The sequence below is a fragment of the Dama dama genome, chromosome 5, assembly GCF_033118175.1.
Source record: "Dama dama isolate Ldn47 chromosome 5, ASM3311817v1, whole genome shotgun sequence".
Taxonomy (NCBI): domain Eukaryota; kingdom Metazoa; phylum Chordata; class Mammalia; order Artiodactyla; family Cervidae; genus Dama; species Dama dama.
The window spans coordinates 12,253,995-12,269,889 of NC_083685.1; the positions used below are offsets into that span (position 1 = coordinate 12,253,995).

The window sequence follows — 15,895 nt, forward strand, 5'->3', positions numbered from 1 at the left end:
ATGGGAGCTCAGCTTAACTAGCTATCAGTCAGGTGGCCTTGAAATGGCTTACCATACCCCCTGGTCCTGGGATAGGCAGGTGACCTCAGGCGGGCCAATGAGAGGGCCACATTCCCTCTGCCCATAGTGATTGGTTCAGGCATGGGCACATGACCCAAGATGAGCCAATCAGAGCTGAGGACCAGGATAACTGATGTTTGCTGGCCCTCTTGGGTAAAAGTCACTTTCGTTTTTCCTGTGGTTGATGCCTGGAGCAGCTGGAGGACATCTTTGCCAAAGTGTGAGGAGGGGCTGCCTGAGGATGAAGCCAACTCAGAGGAAAGGACAACTTTCAAAATGAAAAAAAAAAGACAATTAAAAAAAAATTTTGTTGAAGTATAGCTGCTTTACAATGTTGTGCCAGAGACAAATTCTTGATGACATTGTTTCAGGACCTGGATCCAACTGTACCTGAAGTCCTAGATATAACTATAAACTTTTCAATGAGAAAAATAAATTGTTTTTGCTTAAGTCAGTTTGGGCTTCCCAGGTGGTACTAGTGGTAAAGAATCTGCCTCTCAATGCAACAGACACACGAGACTTGGGTTCAATATCTGGGTCAGGAAGATCCCCTGGAGGAGGACATGGCAACCCACTCCGTTATCCTTGCCTGGAGAATCCCATGGACAGAGGAGCCTGTCGGGCTACAGTCCATATGGTTGCAAAGAATTGGACATGACCAAGCGGCCAACCTAGATAGCATATTAAAAAGCAGAGACATTACTTTGCCAACAAAGGTCCATCTGGTCAAGGCTATGGTTTTTCCAGTGATCATGTATGGATGTGAGAGTTGGACTGTGAAGAAAGCTGAGCGCCGAAAAATTGATGCTTTTGAACTGTGGTGTTGGAGAAGACTTAAGAGTCTCTTGGACTGCAGGGAGATCCAACCAGTCCATCCTAAAGGAGATCAGTCCTGGGTGTTCATTGGAAGGACTGATGCTGAAGCTGAAACTCCAGTACTTTGGCCACCTCATGTGAAGAGTTGACTCATTGGAAAAGACCCTGATGCTGGGAGGGACTTGGGGCAGGAGGAGAAGGGGACGACAGAGGATGAGTTGGCTGGATGGCATCACCGACTCGATGGGCATGAGTTTGAGTAAACTCTGGGAGCTGGTGATGGACAGGGAGGCCTAGTGTGCTTCGATTCATGGGGTCACAAAGAGTCGGACATGACTGAGCGACTGAACTGACCTGAACTGAACTGAAGCAACTCAGCACAGTACAATACACAGAAAGCCACTTTGAACTGGGTGTGTATCACCTCCCTCCCCTTCCAGCTCAATCAAGGCAATAACTAACATTTATTGAGCACTGTCTTAGTTTGGGTTCCCCTGAAAGCAGAGCTTAAGATGAGGACTGGGGTGCAGATGGTTTATTTGGCAGCTGATCTCTGGGAGCAGGAGTGAGGCACAGGGAGAGTGACTCAGGGAAGGAGGAGAGTTGAAATAAAGGTGCATTACTGAGGTTGCTACTGCAGACAATTGGGATTTGGTTTCTCCAGCACATCCTGAGGAGTGCAGAGAATGCCTTCCAGAATTATCTACTGAACACCAGCAGGTTGGAGCATTATCCCCTGGCTTCTGTCCTCCACTGACGGGCTGACTCTTGAGAGATGTGATAGGCAAATAAAAACCCCTAAAGCTGTTCACGTCGTAAACCCCAGAACCTGTGCAGTGTTGGGCTACATGGCAAAGGGAATGAAATTTGCAGATGGAATTTAGGTTGCTAATCAGCTGACCTTAAAATAGGGAGACTATCCTAGATCATCCTGGTGGACCCAGTGTCATTGTAAGAACTCTTATAAATGGAAGAAGGAAAAACAAATACTGAATATAAATGCATGTATTTGGTGCAGATGAACCTATTTGCAGGGCAGGGATAGAGACTCAGACACAGAGAACGGACGTGTGGACACGGGGGTGGGATGAACTGGGAGAACAGCGTTGACGTATATACACTACCATGTGTGAAATAGACAGGTGGTGGGAGTCTGCTGTCCGGCACAGGAAACTCAGCTTAGTGCTCTGTGATGACCTAGTGGGGTGGGATGGGGAGGGCGGGAGGGAGGGGATATGTATACATATAGCTGATTCACTTTGTCACACAGCAGCAACTAACACAACATTGTAAAGCAACTATGCCCCATTTAAATACATATATATTAATATGTGTGTGTGCGCGCGCGCCTAAGTTGCTTCAGTCATGTCCAACTCTTTGGGACCCTATAGATCGTAGCCAGCCAGGCTCCTCTGTCCAAGGGATTTTCCAGGGAAGAATACTGGAGTGGGTTGCCATGCCCTCCTCCAAGAGATCTTCCCGACCCAGGGATCAAGCCTTCATCTCTTACATCTCCTGCATTGGCAGGCAGGTTCTTTACTGCTAGTGCCACCTGGGAAGCCCATATATACGTGTAAACACACACACACACACACACACACACACACATGTAGTGGAAGAGGGAGGCAAAAAGATGGACAACCAGAGCGATGGCAGTGGGAGAAGGACTTGGCCTAATGTTGCTGAGTCTGAAGATGGAGGAAGGGGCCAGGAGCCAAGGACTGTGGAGTAGCTTCCAGAAGCTGGAAAAGGCAAGGAAGTGATCCTCCCCCAGGGCCTCCAGAAGGAACACGGCACTTGATTTTGGCTGGTGAGACCCATGTTGGACTCCTGCCCTCCAGAACCGTAAGATAATAAATGTGTGTTGTTTCAAGCCACTATGGCTGTATCTATCACCTCCAGCTCAACCAATGCAATAGCTACCATTTATTGAGCACCATTTGAGCTTGGGTTCCTGTGAAAGCAGCACGGGAACTTGATACAATAGTCACAGGAAACTAATGCAAAGCTATAACCTCAATGTCCAGGCTGCACTCAGTGGGAGTGGGTTCGCATGGCATCAGACGAGATCTGGGGTGGGAGGAAAGACACAAAGGTCTGCTTAAGACAGGATGCTGTCAACACATCTCAGCTTGCTTGCACAGAACCTGCACTTGATTAGAGGTGGGCTGAGGCGACATGACACCAGGACCCAGAGGCATATGCCACAAGCAGTCACCACGAGGCCAGGCACTGTGCTAAGTGTACCACAAGCAATATCTTGATTATGCTTCCATTCTAGTCAAAAGGATATTCTGGGGGACTTCCCTGGTGGTCCAGTGGCTAAGACTCCATGCTTCCAGTGCAGGGGGCCCCAGGTTCAATCCCTGGTCAGGGAACTAGATCCCACGTGCTGCAACTAAGAGTTTGCATGCTGCAAGTAAAGATCCCACATGCTGCAACGAAGATCAAAGATCCCACGTGCCACAGCTAGGACCTGGCACAAAAAAATAAACATTTTTTAAATAAAAAGGACATGCAAATTCTCCAGGCCCCCAAGGGCCTCTCACCTAATGGGAGTTCCAGTTCAAGGTGTGCAGCTCACTGGCATGGCAACGTTGAATGACCCACCTACTCTCAGAAACTATCAGATGACGTCTCCCTGCCTCCCAGGCTGCCAGCTCTGCCTGTCAGCCTTAGCTTTTCTGGGAGTCACTCTTTAGGTGCCCACGTCTAGTCAAGAGTCTAACCTCCCAGTAGTAAAAAAAAAAAAATATCCAGGAATAGTAAAATGTGGAGACAGAAACAGAAGAGGATTATCCTTTCCTACAGATCTGGAAATGAGTAAAATGTGGCTGAGTATAAAACAAAAGGGAGTGGTGGGGCTTGTGGCAAACTGGAGACTGATGCTCTGCCTAAAAGCGGTGAGACTGAGCTCTAGCAGGTGGCTGCCACGCAGAAGTGCAGGCCCAGTGTGGTTAGACTTCCCTATTTTTTATAAAGAACCAAGAAATCCAAATATTTATATGAGGTCTCCTTGGCAACAAATGCAACTAAAAATCAAAACTGAATGAGACCGAACTCATTGTCCACGTGCTGATCTGACTCAGACTGCTCATTTTATAGATGAAGAGACTGAGGGTCTGAGCGGAGAAGTGATTTGCCTGAGATTTCGTGGGGAGGGTCAGCCTGACCTATTTTTCTGAGACCAGAAATAGGCAGTGCCTCTTCTGTGGGTCCCTATGCCCTGTCCAGGAATTCCAGGCCCAGGGAATTTCCCTGTCAGCAGGAGAAACCAGAGTGGGAGGTGGAAGGGGAGCTTTTTCTAAGTGCTGACCTCATCCCAGGGCCCCTATATTCAAGATGCATTTTATTTATAGAAGCTAGAGAGTGATTCCCAGATTGTGGATTCAGGAATCATCTTTTTCACTTTAGTCTCTTGTCTCTCTGCCTGCGTGTCTCAGTATTTCTTCCTGTCTCTTTTAGCAACCAATGCTTTGGCTTTGACCCCGTCTGTCTCTCTGTGTCTCTTTTTCTCTATTCCTTGGTCTCTCTGTCCCTCTTTGTTCCCCCCATCTCTTTCCTACGGCTCTGTACCTTCTCCCCACGTCTCTCAGTCTGTATCTTGGCCTGTATCCCTTCTGCCTCTCACGTTTCTGCCCCTCTGCAGGTCTGTGAGTCTGTCCCTCTCTCTGTCTCTTCCGGTTTCTCTCCCCATCCGTCTCTCTCCCCTCTTTCATGATCTCTGTCTCTCCCCATCTCTTCCACTCTCACTCACACCCCTCCCACGCCCCCTGTCCCCCCAGGCCTCTCCTCTCCTGCCCTCCAAGTCCCTCTGGCCACCATGGAAAGGTTACTGTAAACGGGAATGAAGCCGAGGGCAAAAGTAATCAACCCCCTGGCTGACCTCCGATCCCCGCTCCCCATGCCCAGGCTGGCGGAGCCCGCACCCCCTCCCCCGCCACCACCCCCGGTCCCCCTCCCTCCCCACTCCCAGGTCCCCTTGCTGACAAAAGGCCTATCTTCTCTCTGCCTAAATGATTTAAATTCTAATCAAACATCATTTATAGTACATCTCGGAGCCGTCTCCTGGGAGCTGCTCCCACATGAGACGTTGCCATGGCAACCGGGGGGTCTTGTTTCAGAAATGTCAGATTGTATTATTGTCTTCACACTTCTCTGATAACCTAGTGTCTCTCTCTCCCGCTCCCTCACTCACACCACCATCCCCTGGATTTTATTCCTCTCTCTCTCCTCCCTACCCCCCATTCAGCCCTACCCCCCATTCAGCCCCACCCCTGACACCCAGGCTCTTCCCAGGCACCCCCAGCCTTGCTCCGACCCCCCGGGAGAAAATGGTCTGATCAATTTCACCCCCAGCCTCTTACCAGGCCCGAGGCCCCCTCCTGTGTTTCTGGCCCTGGGGCCTCCCCGCTTTGGGAAAGGTGTCTCCCGCCCCCCACCCCTCATCTTCAGCAGACACGCTTCCCCCTCTAGGGGTTTGCTAGAGTGTTCTGGTGTCATTTTATTTTGCTAGATATGAAAATGTGACATAGATTTTTCCCGGCGATGCGTGTGTGAAGTTCTAATCTGGCTTTTCAGAATTTTTTTTCTTTTGGGGGAGGGGGTAGTGGGGGAAGGAACCAGGCTCCTAACAGGATGCGCCTGTAGAGGTAGAGCACAGGCCCGACGTGCGGTGTGGGTGTGCGGGTGTGCGGGTGTGTGGGTGTGTGGGTGTGTGGGTGCATGCAGTGTGTGCGTGTGTGTCCATGGGCGTCCCTGTGTGTTTGTGATGCAGAAGGCACCTTGCCCAGCCTGGCGTGGGCACCTAACCCCTCTGAGGGTCTGGGCACTGCCTCTGCCTTCACGTGCTCCTTCTAGAACATAAACGGGCACCTCTGACCAAGATTCTCACATTCAGGTCAAGTTCGTCACCCTGTCTGCTGCTGAGATGTGCCAGCCCTGTGAATGGCACTCAGATTTTCTACACCCATCAATCCCCATTCCACAGATGGGTACACTGAGGCCCCAGAAGGCACAGTGGCATGATTAACAACTGAGATCATAGTAGGTGGCATTGGAGCCCAAGCTTCAACCTGTTGGTACTCTGGGAGATGGGCAAAGTGGATGTGGCAACTGGAGTATCACCTTTCTTTGGAGCCATGGCTCTTGGCAGGGGGCCAGGCCAGCAGCTTGTGTGGCAGCCACCCCTCCCAGGCCCTGTGGGGCTGGCAGTGATGCTCCCTAGGTGCCAGGCTCAGCCAATCCCTCTATAAGAACCATGTCCTTTAATCCTTGAAATAACTAACAGGAGGTTCTATCATTATCCCCCATTTTTCAGATGGAGAAACTGAGGCTCAGATAGGTGATGTGAAGCAGCCCGAGTTGGCTGAGTATAAGAACCATGTCCTTTAATCCTTGAAATAACTAACAGGAGGTTCTATCATTATCCCCCATTTTTCAGATGGAGAAACTGAGGCTCAGATAGGTGATGTGAAGCAGCCCGAGTTGGCTGAGGTGGGATTCGAACCTAGGACCCTGTGGCCCTAAAGGGGCCTTTTCCATTCATGATGCTGCTTCCTGCAGTGGGGCCGGAAGGTGGGCAGAGAAAGCCTTGCCCCTTTGAGCACTGAATACTTGATGATGGAGCACTCTGGCTTTGTCTCGGACATCCAGAGGTCATGTCATGTGGCAGAACAAGGGCTGGCGGGACCTGCAGGAGGAAGGGAGGGCAGGGGTAGGGGGTGAGAGGGAGCACAGTGGTTCTTGGACCCGGCTGAGTGTGTCTGCCACCTGCAGTGACCAGGGGCTGCAGCATGCAGTGTAGGACCTGGTGCAGAGCAACCAAACACCAGATGCAAAACGGCTCCCCAACGCTTCTCTTCCCATTTTCCAGATGGGGAAACTGAGGCTCAGGGAGGGTCAGGAATTTTCCTGAGGTCCCAGGGCTTATAAAAGTCACTGATGGCCCTCAGCCTGGTCTTAGTGACCTGGCAGTTTCTATTGTGTGGTTAGGAGTCAGAGGTTGTTGCTGCTGTTAAGTCGTTCAGTCGTGTCCGACTCTTTGTGACCCCATGAACTGCAGCACGCCAGGCTTCTCTGTCCTTCACCATCTCCCGGAATTTGCTCAAACTCATATCCGTTGAGTCAGTGAAGCCATCCAACCGTCCCCTCTTCTGTCACCTGATTCTCCTCCTGCCCTCAACCTTTCCAAGCATCAGGGTCTTTTTCAATGAGTTGGCTCTTGGCATCAGGTGGCCAAAGTATTGGAGCTTCAGCTTCAGCACCAGTCCTTCCAATGAATATTCAGGGTTGGTTTCCTTTAGGAGTCAGAGGACAAGGGCCAAATCCCAGCTCTGATTCCCACTGGCTCTGTGACGCTGGACTTCTACTGAACTTTCCCAAGCCTCAGTTTCCCCATCTGGAAAATGGGGATAGAATTGGTACTGACCTCGCAGGATGGAAGAGAGGATTCCATGAGTCAATCCTTGGACAGCACTGAGGTGATGACAGACTCGTGGGAAGCCTGGGTAAAGTTTGCACTGTGATGACAATTCTGCAGTCACCAGCACCCTCCTGGGGTGCAGACACCTTCCTCACCCGAAGGTTCCTTTCTTTTTAATGGCTATATTTGGCCAGGGACCGCCCCCGCCCCCCACCCCACACCTCCTATCTCTGAGCTTTTGGGGACCAGACACAAGAGATGCCAGTTTCCCCCTTTCCCTCTTCTTGGCTAATAGCTCAGTGAAGTGGAGGCCAGGAAGAGCAGGGAGTGGGGTCCGCGTGGGCCCTTCCTTTTCACCCCGGGGGGCTACCGGCACCTCTGCCATCCGGGACCCAGCACACCGCTCACTCTTGACAGACACCAGGGCGCCCCCTCCCGCCCCACCCGATGCAGTCATGCAGGACCGTCTTCTGAGGCTTGACTTTGGACATTTTCATTTTTCACTGACCCCACAAAATACCTGGTCCGGACTGAGTCCCAGGGAGACACCGAGAAAAACGATACGTTGTCTCTCCCGCCCCTCACTTTTTCTGCGGGGCTGTCTGTCTCACCGTCTCTCTGGGTCTCTCGCTGTCTCCCTGGGTCTCTCACTGTCTCTCACGGTCTCCCTCCAGCTCTGGCTCTCTGTCCCTGGGTGTGTGTGTGGGGTGGGGGGGTCTGTCCCCGTCTCTCCGGGCCCCTCGCTGCCTCTCGCGGCCCCGGTCTCTGGCTCCAGGCAGAGCCAGCGGTGGGAGCGAGGCAGACGCGCCCAGCCGGGCAGCGGGCGGAGCGGGCGGAGCGGGCGGAGCGGGTGTTTGTCCAAGGAGGCGCATTGATCCCGCGGCCGCGCCGCCATCGGAGAAATCCCGGCCTCGGTAATGAACCTCCCCACACGCCGCTCGCAAAGCACACAGCAGCCCTGGCCCCAGCGGTTAATATTTAACTGAATAAGGGCCATAAATATGGAAAATGGGACTTTTAATTAAATAAGCAGCTTTTAAAAGGGCCCTTGGGCGGGAGAGGCTTTTGTTTAAATATGATTGATTTGACATGTCCTTCCGCTCGCACACTCTCCCGGCTCCCTTCCGACGTTAACTCTTGGCCTCGGCCTGGGGAGAAACTTGGCTGGAGGCAGGGGGCTCCCTGCTGGAGGAAACGGGTGCAATGGACAGAAGGTGCCCACCGAGGCTGGGATTAAAAATCTGACCTCATCAGAGACTGCTTGCATCGGGCAGGGAGCGGTGGGGGAAGGGGGGTGGCGGAAATGTATATTTCATCTTCTGGAAGGAATGAGCTAGTGGAGGTCCGGTTCCTCCAGATCCCCGGAGCGCGGGTTCCCAAAGACCTGGGTTTAAGCCGCCAATCAGCTGTGCGCCCTCTGGCGGCCCGCCTGTGTGCCTCAGTTTTCTCATCTGTAACGTGGGATAATAATATTACCTACTTTATAAGGCTCTGTTCTGATTGTGTTCCAGTCTATGGTGGGGGCTGTAGAATGTTAATTTCCTTTCCAGGTGTTTAGCAGGATTATGGCTGGAGGCAGGGTGACCTCTGAGAGGCCCAGAGAGGCAACTTGGAGGGCACATTTCCCCGCCCAGTGCCCACCTCATGGTTCGTATTTTCTAACAGTCCAGAGCACCGTGCTTAGAAGGGCCACCTGCTTGGTTTCATGCTCGGTTGTCCCCCCTTTGAAATTCTTAATAATTTTTGAGCAAAGAACCCCACATTTTCATTTTGCACTTGGCCTTGCAAAATACCTGGTTCTGTCTATAGCCACCAATACACCCACAGTCTTGGTGGCTTGGGAGACAATAACTCATTTGAAGAGCTGAGGGCGCTCTAATTCTGGGGCTGGAGGGAGAATCAGCAGACAGGATGGTCTGTCTCCTGGCTCCATGCTGGTGGCCTTTAATTCCAAATCTCCCCCTCCATCCTATTTATTCTCAAATTAATGTTTATGAGGCACTTTCTGCATATCTAAGTCTGTGTCTGTCTGACTTCAGAGCCCTGTTGGTCTCCCCACTTCCTGGGTGAGGGACTTGATGCTCAGAGAAGCCAAGTCATCAGCCTGGGGTTGCCCAACTAAGGAACCCAGGCTTCTTAGCCACCCGTGCCCATTTACTGGGGCTTCCCAGGTGGCACAGTGGTAAAGAATTCGCTTGCCAATGCAGGAGACACAGGAGATGCGGGTTTGATCCCTGGATTAGGAAGATCTGTAGAAGGAAATGGCAACCCACTCCAGTATTCTTGCCTGGAAAATTCCGTGGACAGAGAAGCCTGGTGAGCTATAGTCCGTGGGGTTGCCAAGAGTCGGACAGGGCTGAGCACACCTGCCTGTGTATTAAGTCCCATGTGATTTTTTGGTTGTTGTTTCTTTTAAATTTTTATTTATTTATTTATTTTTGGCTGTACTGAGTCTTAACTGCTGTGTGTGGGCTTCTCTCGTTGTGGCAAGCGGGGGCTACTCTTCATTGTGCTCCGCAGGCTTCTCAATGTAGTGGCTTCTCTTGTTGCCGAGCACGGACTTTAGGTGCATGGGCCTCAGTAGTTGTGGCTCACGGCCCTAGAGCACAGGCTTAGTAGTTGTGGCTCACAGGCTTAGTTACCCCACGGCATATGAAATCTTCCTGGACAAGGGATCAAACCCATGTCCCCTGCATTGGCAGGTGGATTCTTAACTGCTGGACCATCAGGGAAGACCCCAATGTTGTTTATCCTGATGCAGGCCCGTAGCCTGGGACTTGTGTCTGTTTTGGTCTTGACTCCTCTGGGCTGATAGAGAAGTCACCTCCCTGGATAATTCTGCCCTTTTCCATTGCCTAAAGAGGGGGACCAAGGGGGTGGGGTTGATAGTCACTTGGTTTCCTGATTTATCAAGATGTTCCTCCCCCACCGCTTTTTCCTATTCCTACATCAGATAAGTTCTTGCTTAGTCCCACTCATGGCCCACTTCTTCAGGCAGCCTTCCCAGATACGTTCTGTTTGTGATGGTGTATTTCCTTCCTAAATCTTCCAATATTAATGATACGTGGTATTTAACCATATGCTTTTGTATTGCCTTTGCAATCATCCATTCATTCATTCATAGAGGCAGTTACTATTTATTGTTGACCTATTACTTTATTTCCACAATTTTAAGATCAATTTTTTTTCTTTTAACATGTTGAAACTAGGAGATATTACATATATAGTACCCACATCTATTTTCAAAAAATACTATAATTAAATTGATGCCTCTTATAATGATGGTATTTTCAGATTCTGAAAATAAGAGTTTGCGCCCTGTTCTGAGTGTTGGGAAGATTGGGGTAAATCAAACAGACCTGCTTGTTACCTCCTGAAAGCTTACAGTCTAGTGCAGATAATATTTTATTTTATTATTTTATTTTTTCAGATAATATTTTAAAAGCACCCTTCTTTGTATCTCTCAGAACACCTAGTTCTGACTTGTTTACTCTTTTACAATTTTATTAACCCTCTGAGTCTCTGTGGCCAGCAATATGTGCTCCTTCTCCTGAGAACAAGCGATTTCAGAGAAGGAAAGAGTGATGAGAATTGAACACACTTATGCTGTGCCAGGCACTATCCTGTATTATCTCATTTAATGCTCACTTCAGTTCAATAAAATGAGTGCTAGAGTGATCATTCCCAGTTTGCCAATGAGAAAATGAGGCCCAGAGACATTGAGTTACCAGCCCAAAGTCACACAGCTAGTGAATGATGAGGTCAGATCAAGCACACACAGAGTCCAGAGCCCACAGCCTTAATTTTAATTATTTTGACACTTCTTTCATCCCCGTCTTCCCCCTGTGAGCACCAGGCCCATCACAAAAGGAGTTTCAGGTGGATGTCAGTCAATCCAGGGCTTGGGGCATCATCTCCCATCAACACAGGAGGGGAGAGGTCCAAGGAGGAAATGGAAGCCGACTGTCTTCCAGAAGGGATCATGATCAAAGACATCATAGAAAGATCTGGAAGGACCCAGAGAGTATTTTTTGCCATGCTGCAAGGCATGTGGGATCTTAGTTCCCCAACCAGGTATTGACATTCCCCCTGCAGTGGCAGCTCAGAGTCTTAACCGCTGGACCACCAGGGAAGCCCTGGAGTGACCTGGAGAGCTCCCTCAGCAGGTTGGCCTGGCGCTTTGTGTAGTCACAATCACGGGCAAACAAACCTCTCCTTTGATGGGACATCCAGAGTCAAGTTCCCCAGTGCCAGCTCCAAGGAGAGTTGACAGTTCATGACTTCTGTCAACAGGGCAGCTAGCGGGCTGGGTATGGGTCAGTAAGACTCCCCGTTTTGCTGTGCCAGCATGCTTGTTGCCATGGAAACTCCTCCCGGGCATCACCAGATTCTGGGTCTGTTTCCTGGGCTCCCTGTGGGGGGGTAGGCAGGGCTGAGGCCAGTGCTGGATTTGGGTGGAGACAGCAGAGTAGAGACACAAGGCCATTTCTACTGGCAGTTTCTAATTGACAGGTTTGAGTCACTCATGGCTTGCTGCAGTCCACAGGGTTGCAAAGAGTTGGACACGACTGAGTGACTGAATGAATCACTCATGGCAGGGACACGGGCAGTGAATGAGGTGCCTGATCTCCTCCCTGGTGAGGAAAACAATACCTCTGTGTGTGTGCACTTGGGAAGGGACGTTGTTCCTAGATCATCCCTCCCAGTACTCCTCCATGAGCCCTAAGCGTCCACCTTCCCAGTTTCTGTCTTATCCATGCTTCACTTCCAACTAGCACCCAAATTCAGCCATCAGCATCTCCCCACAGGATGACTGCAAAAATCTCCTAACTGGGCTCCTCAGCTGGCAGTCTGCCCCCACGTAGCCATGTTCTACCCAGCAGCTAGCTAATTTTTCTTGAGTCAAAGTGAAACTGTGCAACTCAGATTGGGGCTTGAATCCATGATCTTTTAACTGAGATCACACCCCTGGTCTCAGGACTTAATGAAGCTCAGGTTCTTGATGCCTCATAGCAGAAAGAATTCAGTGAGAGACAAAGTGATAGGTGAAGTGAAGTGAAAGTCGCTCAGTCATGTCCGACTCTTTGCGACCCCATGGACTGTAGCCCGCCAGGCTCCTCTGTGCATGGAATTCTCCAGGCCAGAATACTGGAGTGGGTAGCCGTTCCCTTCTCCAGGCGACCTTCCCAACCCAGGAATCGAACCACAGTCTCCTGATTTGCAGGCAGATTCTTTACCAGCTGAGCTGCAAAGAGGTGGATTTATTTAGAGAGAAACACACCCTACAGACAGAATGGCCCATCTCCGAAGGTGAAAGTGGGGCCAGAGTATGGGTTTGTCAGTTTTTATAGAGATAAGTAATTTCACTGGCTAATGAGTATTAGCCTATGGGAGGAGTATTCCAGATCTTTTGGGGAGAGGGTGGGGAATTCCAGGATGGGCCCAAACCTGGGCATCCCCAAGCCTTTTGGGCCCCAGATCAAAGGCACCCACTACCCAGAGGAAAAGATCTGGCAGTCGCTGGAGCCCCTGGGATTCCAGTGCACTTTCATTTGACTTGAAAGTGAAGTCAAATGAAACAACTTTGACTGCTTCCTGACTGAAATCGGAGACTTCTCCTCCTATGCCAACATCTGCCAGGTGCCCTCTGCCTTTAAATGGGGGAGCATGGTGCCCTAGACCCATCTTAGCGCTGCCAGTCCTGCCTGGCCCTGAATTGCCCACTACCCGGCCCCTGGCAGTGTCTGACCCTTGCCCTGCTGAGGGGCCTGCAGAGTCAGGGCACTGCTTCCTCACCCTGCTCACCTCCACCCCTACAGTGGGGTGGCCATGCAGGGAGCTTGAGCCCCTTGGGAAAAGATGGGAAGTGGCCTTGAGCTGAGAAGTTACTGTGTGTGTGTTAGTCGATCAGTCATGTCCGACTCTTTGCAACCCCACAAACTGTAGCCCGCCAGGCTTCTCTCTCCATGGAATTCTCCAGGCCAGAATACTGGAGTGGATTGCCATTCCCTTTTCCAGAGGATCTTCCAGCCCCAGGGATTGAACCCTGGTCTCCTGCATTGCGGGCAGATTCTTTACCATTTGAGTTGCAGGGAAGTTACTAAATGTCCATTAAATGTCCATTAAAGTTCTAGCAGTTCTGACTGCAAAAACAAACAAACAAAAAAACCTTTTGATCTTTATGGTCAGCCTTGGAACTATCACGGTGCCTGTGGATGTGTCACTTAGCTTGTTGATGTGTTACAGTGAGCATATACTGAGGCTTAAGGACCGGTGCAAGTCCACTCGTCTGCCATCTTGGACCTATTTGATTCTAATCAGTTGATGTCATGTCCTATGGCTCTGTCATTCTTTTAAAGGTTGTGCCCTGCTCCCTTAACCTCCTGTTTCAGAAGGCTCTCCCTTCTCCAAGCAGCAAACACTGGCTCTTGTAGCTTTGCCTTCACCCGGCCCAGGCCACGTCTGCGCTGTGGGCAGTCTGACTCCTGGTGGGGACGCTGGGATTCAGGGAGCCGGGGAGCAAAGGTCAGGGTGAGGCCGGCTCCTTTTGACGTCAAAGAAGATTACGAGTTCTGCTCTCAGAGCTGAGGGCCGGGTCCGGAATCAGCCTGTGATCCCCAGCGAGCTGAGTTCAGAGGTCACCAGCTGGCTCCTTTGTGTGTCAATATTAACACGAGAGCCGCCTAATTGGGGTGGGTCAGCCGGTGGACACCGTGAGGATGCTCATCCAGAGAAGAGAGAGGGACTGCCAGCCCCCCAGGCTCTGTGTTGTGTGCTTGACATTATATTAATATTCCTACTAATAATACTAATATAGAAGTAGCAGAAAATAGCAGCAGCCACGTACATGGAGCGCCTGTTAAATTCAGCCTTGGTTCCTGGCATTTAATTAATTGAACTGTCTCTTCTTTCCAGCCTCCCTGTGAATTAAGTTTTGTTGCTACCATTGAGGAAACTGAGGCACAAAATGGGAACATTAGGTGTCTGGAGTGGCGCAGCTTGAATGGAGAAGAGGGACTTGGATGCAGCCAGTTTTCCTTCTCCGGACACTGGAAGGCAGGGGTGACCATCTCCATTTTATTGATGGGAAAGTAAGGATCAGAGAGTTATCAAGCTTGTCCAAAGCCACACAGCAACCTGGTCAGTGGCAGAGCGGAGTTACAAACCCTCCTGAAGTATGACTGCTCCAGAGCCTGCAGTAGCATGGCATCTCTTTATTTTAAGCTCATCCCTCCCACAGATTATTTGGAGGCCTCTTCTGTTAGCCACTGTTCCTGCCTTTCCTTTCTGGTCCTCAGAGGATGCGTGTGTGCTAAGTCGCTTCAGTTGTATCCAACTCTTTGTAACCCCATGGACTATAGCTCTCCAGGCTGGGGATTCTCCAGGCAAGAATACTGGAGTGGGTTGCCATGCCCTCCTCCAAGGGATCTTCCCAACTCAGGTATCGAACCCAAATCTCTTACGTCTCCTGCACTGGCAGGCGACTTCTTTACCAGTATCGCCACCTGCGAAGCCCCCTCAGGGGAAAGTGAACTGCAGATCTGCAACCGTCATTTACTTATTTATTTATTTATTTAATTTTAGCTACGCTGCGTCTGTGTTGCAGCATGTAGACTTGGTTGCCCTGTAGCCTGTGGGGTCTTAGTTCCCTGACCGGGGATCAAACCTGCATTCCTTGCATTGGAAGGCGGATTCTTAGTTACTGGACCACCATGGAAGTCCCACTTTTAGCTTCCTTCCTTCCAATTCATAGAATAAGTTGCCCCTATGCGTACCTCATTTTATCATAATTATGATTGAAATATTCCTTAGACATTGATCCAGCTGCCCACTGGGAAGCAGAGGGGATGTAGGCATTATTAAAAGTTAATCATTTATTCTCTGGCACAGTCCATGAGAATCGGAATGGAGGAGTCCAACAGCAGTCTGGGATGGGACCACAGGGCAGCCGTGGGAAGGAGACATCCCATCTCGGACACCTTCACAGCAAAGCATATTAACATAGTCTCATCAAATCCTCCAACAGCTCTGTGAAAGAGAGATATGGAAATGGAGACTCAGGGAGCCAAGGTGACTTGCCCGAGGTCACAGTTACCAGGATTGGAACTCAGGTCTATCTGCAACCGACTCAAGGATCAATTTCAAAACCACGAACTTTCAGGATGTCCCATGATTTACATAGCTGGTTTTTAAAAAATAATTATTTATTTATTGGGCTGTCTCGGGTCTTAGTTGAGTCATTTGGTATCTTTCCTGGCTGCCCATGGACTCTCTAGTTGTGGTGTGAGGACTCAGTATTGTGGGATGAGGGCTTAGATGCTCTGCAGAATGTGGGATCTTAGTTCCCCAACCAGGGATTGAACCTGCGTCCCCTGCATTGCAAGGCAGGTTCTTAACCATTGAACCACCAGGAAAGCCCCCCCCATAGCTGACTATTGATGGATCAGTGTACAATCAGTTTCGAGTTTTTTTTATCAGTACTGAGCATGTGCACAACTCTAGGAATGAGTGTACCCTTAAATTGTACATCCTAGGCACCCTGCTTGCTTTAGAATAGCAAACAATACCTTGATTCAACAAGTCTTTATTGAACAC

The 15,895-nt window shown here is 50.3% G+C and overlaps 1 non-coding gene across 1 annotated transcript; it reads left to right on the forward strand.

The window, feature by feature from the left end:
* Positions 1 to 3,180: 3,180 nt before the first annotated feature.
* Positions 3,181 to 3,254, forward strand: TRNAW-CCA (transfer RNA tryptophan (anticodon CCA)). Its single transcript has one exon. It is a non-coding gene; the product is annotated as a tRNA-Trp (tRNA).
* Positions 3,255 to 15,895: the final 12,641 nt, after the last annotated feature.